We start from the raw sequence: 7,480 nt of genomic DNA, 5'->3' as shown, positions 1-7,480 counted from the left end.
AAATATAATCAGTTCATGACTTTAAAACTGTTTTTTATTTCGTATTGCGTTCAAACATCCCGAAATGTCCTTATTTTTACATAGAAAAACAAAATAAATTTAAAAAAATAAATAATGATTAATGTAGTGTCTTTTATATATCCAAAATTGAAAAAAAAAAAAAGCGAAGCAGTCGTCGGCGGGACTCGAACGCACGCCGCCGGCGCAAAAATGTATGGACGGGAGCCTTAGTCGGCTCAGCTACGCCGCTTACTCGAAAAAGATTCTAATGTTCTTCTTTACATGGGACATAGTTGCGTGACCCTAACTTTGTTTTGTAATTTCTCCTAAACGAAGGCCCATTGGCACAAACGCCTTTAGGGTTTTTATTAGCTACATGTAACTATCGAACGCACTATGACTCGTTGGAAAAGCGATTTCCTAATTGGCGTCATCTCCTTGTTAATGGGTGGCACGGAAGAGGGGTGGAGTTTTATATCCAGCGGTTTAAAGCACCAAAGCCAATCAAAAGCCTTCTACACATCTGCACTATTACTCCGTCCAGAATTCCCACACGCAGATAAAAAGCTTCGGCTTTGTGCGAACCGTTAGGGATATTGACTTTATTATTTCAAACGTCTCACCTCGCTTTGTCTTGCCTTGAAGAACGTTTTGCTGCCGTCATGCGTGAACACGGACAATTTGTCGTTTAATGAAGTTTTACGTCGTTGACATAATTGATAGGTGGCGGATGGCAAGATAATGCACGAGGCGCGAGACGTGCCAAGAAAATGCATATTTGCGACTCAAGCTCGCTTTCTACACATATTGATGCAAACTGTTATGGTGTTAATACCTCATTTGTTATGGTGTTAATATCTGTTATTATTTGTTAATGCTATTGCATTTTTGCACGAATTTGGGTTAAACTATACAATATATCTCATATTTTTCTCTCAAAAACTAAACATGGAAACAATACAAAAGTAGCGGATTTTGAGGTGTCTTAATACATCTCTCATCAGGATATAGAGCGGACTTTAATGTCAAATTGTTGTTAATCGAAAAAAAATTTCTTAATGCTATATTTTCAGGCGGTAAAAAGATATGATTATTCATTCAATTAGTTAGGTTTTGGTGTCAACTTCTAATATCATTAGAATATTAAAATATGATTGAAGATATATACGAATTATTCAATATTATTTCATATTTTTTAAGGTTTATGAGATTTTTAAAGATGAGATTAAAGATTTTTATTTTTTTTTATAGTTTTTATCTTATGACAATTTTGAGAGATCGCTTATCACTCAAAAATGTGGTAAGGAAGCTACATAGGAACTTCCAAGCTGGACAGTGGATGTTGCGTCCTAGCCGTAAAGCGAACGGGATGCGAACCCTGCACAGCAAATTTATGTAAATAACCTGCTTGATTTTTTCGGGAACAACTGCCTCATTTGGGCGACCAGAGCGGTGTGCATCGTCGGTGTCCGTACGGCCGCGTTTAAAATCAGCGTACCAGTCGATGATTGTTGATTTGCCTGGGGCAGAGGTGCCATAATGTTTGTCCAACCACTGTTTTGCTTCAACGGTATTTTTTCCCATCAAAAAGCAGTGTTTAATGAGCACACGAAATTCTTTTTTTTCCATTGTTCTGAAAATAACAAAAGTAGCGTCACTAAAGCTTCACTAACTCACACAATAATGATCCTAATGACATAAACATTTCACAGTATGCCTGAAAGGGTCTGTTCTTTCGAACCAAGCTGCACTTTTTGTGTTAGAGGCGCTCTCTATATGTCAGACCGGGGACTTATTGACCGATGTGTTATGTCGTACAACCGACACAAACCATCGGGCGAAAGGTCGAGGCGAACAGAAGAAGAAAGAAGATCCACTCAACAGAAGAATTGCTGCCGCCTTTCCGAAAGGAGAATTGAGAGCAACAATCATGTCCAAGGTTGGATAGTTCAGGTGAATTGATTCCATAACTCCTATTGGTCGTAAGATTTCGACAGGACTGGCTAATATGACGAAACATCTTTCAGAGCTGGAGATGGGAAGCTACTACAAAGGGACGTCGACAGTCGCTGCCGAGGTGGACCGACCACGAGCTGCCGCGAAGAAGCCGTGAGGACAGAGTCGACCGACACCGCGGACGAGCGGAAGCTATAGCCTGAGCAATGCCGGCAAGCGATCCGGAGCGTCTTCCGAGCCGAGCGAAGACGCCGCAAGGCTCAGGAATCGAGGAAAACAAAGGCTTCCAAATCGACGGATTCCCAAAGACAGTACAACGTTCCTGAAAAGCAGGAGAGACAAAAGAACTGAGAAACTCGCACCTAAACAGGGAGAAAATCTGTGACATGGGGAGCAGAAATCAACCAATGAGAGGCCGTAGGCTGTCGAGGAAAAGGAAGATTCTAATCGGGAATAAAAGACAGCCTCTAGGATGGATAGGGAGCTCTCGTGTTGTAATAGTGCAACGGCAAAGTATGAAGGACGTATCATCTACTAGGTCTACCGCAAAGCAGAAATGCCAGGGGTCGTAAATCGCCGACGTAGAGTGTGAGCCCGAAGGAATCGTCACAGCCGGCAGCCATTCCATTCGCGACATTTTTGGTGAGTCGATTCCGACTTGTGAATGACTATTAGTTTGGTTTTGGATCGTGAATCGGAGACCGCGTTGGAGAGCGGAGGCTTGACCGTTTACCCGGGAGGGTAAGAGTTCGCGTCCATATCGCGAGCGCGGAGAGCTCCAAGCATAATATGTAGTTGCCAAAGATCTGACGTTACATGCCGAAAAGCGAGCATACCGCCGAGTCGACGTGGCTGTCGTGAACTTCGAGATCCGCTGTCGTATTCTATTGTCACGAACGCGAACAAGGATTGTAATTATAACAAACTGCCAAAGAATAAAGCTCTCTTTGTTATCGTATAAAATATCGGAGTACGTTATTGGAGAAAACACCCGATCTCTCGTCACTTCCGATTGATCGCGAACCAGCCCCTCTACCGCAGAGCGAATTGTGAGCTGCCGAGTTTGGAGTGCCGTTCTGGTCGAAGGATGAGTAAATCTGGTCAGCTAAAAACATTTGGTGGTATTTCGTGAATTCGTGGTTTAGGTGGTGCGGAAACCGTATCTGGCACCCAACGTTAGTGAGCTGACCGGAGCTGCGGATCCGCTGAACGGCTTAACGCGAAAATCATTAAATATCCTCCGTTTGTTAACGCCCAATTTGTGAACCAACTGCGCAGAAAAGGGCGTTGCAACTTTATCGGATTTATTTTGATAAAAAAAATCGACGACAAAATCGAAGTTTTCATGTTTGTTTCGCATTCTAGTAGCCACTTCGATCGATTTATTGTTCATTTGTTTTAAATCACCAACGTGTTTTCGTTAAAATCGCGCGATTTATCGCGAAACAAGTACGAAAAGTCGATCGATAAAGAGGCTAAGCGTAATTGCCATATTAAAATAACAGTGCGATCTCCACAGGACTATTAAAAATTGGGACTATTAAAAACGTCGTGCGAGCTTGTCTGCTATCGCAAGACAAGCAATTTTAATGAAGTGTAAGGAATCGAGATTAATAAAAAATATAATTAATATACACGAGTTGAAGTATTAAAAATCACTTATCATTTATCACTTGATTAAAAGTTTAAGGGGGGAAATACTTTTAGACAACTGAAAATGAGGCAACATTTATGAATTTTTTTTTAAAGGAAACGGTTTGAAATATTTTTGAAACTTTGGATATTATTTATTAGTACGTATTGGATATTATTTATTAGTACGTATGTTTTTTACAAAGTATTTAAAAATGGCGGATTTGTGGTATTGTCTTCCGGCAAGGTTGTAGCGCGAGTTGTGAAACGGTGTGAGCTTTAGCCTCTGTTGTATTAATCTGAAACAAACATGTACAAAATGTTTTTATCAATAATATTTATACGGTATGCGTAAACTTAAGAAAAGTGAAAAAAATTGAAAATTATAGGAATGGCAAGTATTTTAAAAATAAGTTCAAGTTTTACACGAAATCATTCCTATATTTTGCAATAAAAAAGTACTTTTTTCAATGATTTTTTAAAACCTATAGGTTCAAGGAAAAAGTAATATTGTTATTTAGGTATGTTTAGGCAAAGTTTTAACGAGTTCGGTCAAATAGTTTTTGAGTTATCTCTTATACCAATTTCGAAAATGCAGTTTTGAGAAAAACGCGTTTAAAGTTTCGAGAAGTAAAAACTTAATGATTTCAATGACTTACCGTCTAGTCTGCAATTCCAAAGTGCTACAATAATCCTCCAGCTTCTTCATAAAACTGATTTTCCTCCAAATGTTCTTCTCTACGTGCTTTACGAGCCTCCTTGGTCGTTAACGAGCTGCGCCACTCCTGTCGAATCACTCGGAACTCATCGATGTGATCAGCATACGTTTCCAATGATGATATATACGGTGCTCATGGTTCGTAAAATAGAAGCATATTCTTCATTAAACAAGCCGGCTGCCATATATGCTGCAATTTCAATGATCTTCAGCTCAGAATGCAGGTTCTTTGGAGCGAAGCAACAAAGAGTTAAATTAAAACTTTCGTTAGCATTCTATGTATGATCGCCCAAGCACCCTAATAGCTTCATTGGCATTGAATTGGTTTTACATTGGTACACATTGAGGTTACACTGGCCAATGTATGTATGTACAATATATTGGCAACAAATGGATCGCCAATATGGGGGGCCATGCTTGCACCAATGTTAGTTATATATTGGAATGACATTGGCCAATATATTTCAATATATAGTCAATATTAGCTAAAAATATATAGCCAATATTACATGACACGATTGCGCCAATGTACAGCCAATTTTGAATATAAATAAAATTTTATTAAAAGTCCAATGTTGCCTTGATAGCACAGAAAGTTTTAGTTTATGTTGCAGGGACGTGCAGTGTATATCGTCACATTTGTAATGTCTGTGAGACCATCGTTTTTGAGATATTGCACAAAACGTACAAAAAAAAATATAATTCTTATTAAAATTAAATCATTCTATTAGATTATATTAAATCATATTATCAAAAACTATATTACTGTGTTAATTACAACACATATAGACGAAATGTAAGACGTTTATATCGATCGAAGAAGTGGTGTAATGCCTAAAGCAACAGGCTTATAATCTATAGGTGCCTCAGGGGTCTAAGTTCGAGTCCCACCAGTGCCAGCGAAAATTTTTAAATGATGTAACATTGGAATAAAGTAATCTACAGTATACTCTTACGAATTCTTAAAGAATTACCGTTCAAAAAAGAAGAATATTTTAGAAATTCATTTGTGCTATCTTAGATCCAAAATTCAATATTGGCCCAAAATGTGAAATGCATCATTGGTCTAATATTCGGAATTCAATATTAGTCCATTATGAAGAACTCAATACTGGTACAATATTAAGCATCAATATCGACTATACATTACAAGACATCTACTTTATAAAGCGAATAGCGAACCAATATTGAGGCCCAATATTGGTCCCATTTTGGGAGTTCAATATTGATCTCAGGTGGAATTTTCAATATGTGAGTCCAATATTGGGAATTCAATATTGTCTCAATATTAGGAATTCGATATTGGCTTACTTTTGAGCGCCAATATTAGGAATTCAATATCGGTCTAATATTGGACCTCAATATTGGCTATATATTGCAAGGCATCTACTTTACTGTAGCGAACCAATATTGTGGCCCAATATTGGTCCAGTCTTCCTCCAATGAAGACTGCTACTAGGACATCTTTGGAGTAGATCTTCTTGTGACAGGTCTTCATAGGAAGAATATGCTTCTGTATGTCTGGGTGTAGTAGTGCAGGGTGCTTCAAAACTTCCAAATTTGCTCCAATAACTTGAACCTTTTGTCACTTACATCAGTTGCAAAATTGCCATTGAAACGTCTTTTACGCGGATTCGATGTTCGGGATGTCACATCTCTATTTCCTTTCGAATACGACTTCATTTTGAGTTTTCAAAACCGTTCCGTATTTACAAACCGAATTTCAAAGCTAAACTGACTGCGACACTCTCCAATAAAGGATGCCGACTCTCTCTAATACCCTTATAGAAATATCATACTAAGAAATACTTAAAAATTATTAGTGATTAAATATTACCAGTAATTCAGTAATTTTTTGGCCAGTGCTTAATTTCTGGTGAATACTGATAATAAAATCACTGTTAAATATTGATAGTAATCAAATACTGAGAATTATTATGCTAAGGTGAAAAATGAGAAAATCATAATGTTTACAAAAATATACTTATATTCATAATTTTTTCATGTCTCATAAACTACTAGATATCGAAGGTTGTCAACACATTCCAAACTTTCATGAATCCTCCTGCGATAATTTCGATTCCAAGCGGTATACCACTGATTACCCATCCATGTCCTGACCGCATTAAACTGTTGCTTAATCTGACGATCGGCGAACACGCGGTGACTCTAATGACTCCAACGATGTTCTTACAATTCATGCTTATATAATGTATCCTTATATTGTTCACAGTATATTATAACATACCTAGCAAACACCAAATAATAGTTATATAATTTTTACTTGTTGTTTATTGGATAATTTTTGGATAGATATTGAAACAATGCAATATTCGATATGCGATGAATATTGATGTAATGTAGGGAACCAGTGATAATTACTTTTACATTTTTAACAAAATGTTATAATGATTAATTTAACAAAAAAAAAATTAAAAAATCCAAGAAAATCCAAATTAAACAAATCGAATTACTAAATTTTGAAAGAAACTTTTAAAAAATATTATTTAAAACAATAGTGTTGTTTCATCAAATGACATGGTTTCCTTGAACGAAATAAAAGTTTTATTTTCATCATTTTAAAAAATGATATTTCGTTTAAGAATATAATATTTTAATGAAATAAAAAAAACCACAAAATTACACAAGTACTAATATTAAATCTAAAGAAAGTATTTTCTCCGAAAAAACGGTATATGAAATATAAAAAATATACAATAAGACAAATTAATGATTGTCACTAACGAATGCTATTCTAAGTACTATTCTATAAGTATTATTGATGTAAAACATTACTGAATTTGAAATACAAGTAACAAAAATAACTAGTAAATAAATAAAATATATTATATTCGTAATATTTTTTTAAATATTACTGCAATATTGCTAAAGTAATATTGCAAATTAATGTCACTGCAAAGTCTCTGCAACATTGCACTGCAATATGCAATCTTGCAACGTTGCAGCAATGTTGCTGCAAGCTTCTGTGCTGTATGGGCATTGCTGAGATTCGAGCCTCAGATCTCTCCCAGGTAGCAGACACGTCAAAATGACATCCATATCTAAGTAAGTTCAGGATAAAAAATAACCAAGGAATGATCAAAAATATCGTGAGAATATCGTCAAAATGATAGTCTAATGTCACAGATCGATGACGACATTTTAGACGACTTA

This window comes from Odontomachus brunneus, unplaced genomic scaffold, assembly GCF_010583005.1.
Source record: "Odontomachus brunneus isolate Ranch 3 - 2012 unplaced genomic scaffold, Obru_v1 Obru_scaffold_040, whole genome shotgun sequence".
NCBI classification, from domain to species: Eukaryota; Metazoa; Arthropoda; class Insecta; order Hymenoptera; family Formicidae; genus Odontomachus; species Odontomachus brunneus.
The sequence above is the reverse complement of the archived record's forward strand: the minus strand, read 5'-3'. Positions refer to the sequence as shown.